Source organism: Octopus bimaculoides, chromosome 16, assembly GCF_001194135.2.
Source record: "Octopus bimaculoides isolate UCB-OBI-ISO-001 chromosome 16, ASM119413v2, whole genome shotgun sequence".
Lineage (NCBI taxonomy): Eukaryota > Metazoa > Mollusca > Cephalopoda > Octopoda > Octopodidae > Octopus > Octopus bimaculoides.
The window spans coordinates 42,295,028-42,296,510 of NC_068996.1; positions in this window are offsets into that span (position 1 = coordinate 42,295,028).

The following is a 1,483-nucleotide window of genomic DNA, read 5'->3' on the forward strand; positions in this document are numbered from 1 at the left end:
TATATATATATATATACATATATATATCGATAAATAGATAGATAGATAGATAGATAGATAGATAGATAGATAGATAGATAGATAGATAGATAGATAGATAGATAGATAGATAGATAGATGGATAGGAAAGTTGGAGCGTCTGAATTGAACGTAACATTTTTTTAAACCAATCTGAAAAAAACAAAAGGTTTGTAGCAGCGTCAAAAAAGAACAAAGCAAAGCGGAGAAACTGACAAACAATCGGTCAGCGGAAAAGAAAGGATATGAAACGAAACCTGAGATTATTTTAAAGGAAAGCAAAGCAGTTGATATGATAAAATGACGTAGTGGAGTTGATTACACGAGTCGATTTTATTATGGGTAAGGTGTCAGCCACAAATACATATGGGTAGGTGAGAAATAGCTGGAGGTGGTAGCAGATGAAGTGTGGGAGGTTGGTGGGGGTAAAAGGAAATAGCGACTCTCGGTGGTGGTGGGGTTGGGGTTGGGGTTGGGAGAGGATGTGGGGGTGGGAACGTGATGTTTACCGTTTGAACATAAACCTGGAACGGGATTATTGCTCAGATATTCTACACCATATTATTGACAACAACAACCGAAAAATACAAAAGTAGAGAAAATTTTGCTGCTTATGATGATGATGATGATGATGACGATGATGATGATGAAAAGGATGATGATGACGGTAATGATGATGACGACGATGATATGCTACTACAACTACTACTACTACTACTACTACTTGTAGTAATAGTAGTAACAGCAGCAACAGCAGCAGTAGTAGTAGTAGTAGTAGTAGTAGTAGTAGTAGTAGTAGTAGTAGTAGTAGTAGCAGCAGCAGCAGCAGCAGCAGCAGCAGCAGTAGTAGTAGTAGTAGTAGTAGTAGTAGTAGTAGTAACGCAAGGCCTGAAATTTATGAAGGGAGCTATTCGAATACGCTGATGTCAATTGTTGGCTGGTACCTGTGTTTTCGAACCCGAAAGGGTGAAAAGCACAGTCGACCTCAATTGCATTTAACTCAGAACGTAAAGACGGACGAAATGCCGCTAAGCATTTTGTCCGACGCGTTAACATGTCTGACATCTCGCCGACTTAATAATAATGATAATGATAATAATAATAATGATAATAATAATAATAATACTGAATAACAACATGGATGTGCTACACCGGGCTCCCTATACAAAAACATATCTAATCCAATAACATCGATGGAATTAGCCAAAAGAACCGGTGGAAGATTTGAAGGAAGCGGTCTTTTAACGAAGATAATTTTTTTAAGAATATTTTTTATTCTTAAAAAATGAAATTTCACTGCAATACAAAGCACAGGACCTCCTATGCACGATGTCTCAATGAAACACGTGCGATCACACACGCAAAACCAACACCGGAAAGTTTACAAACTATATAAAAAAAAGAAATGGAACAAAATAGTAAGTACATATATTGAATAATTACGCATACACTTGAACGTGTACAC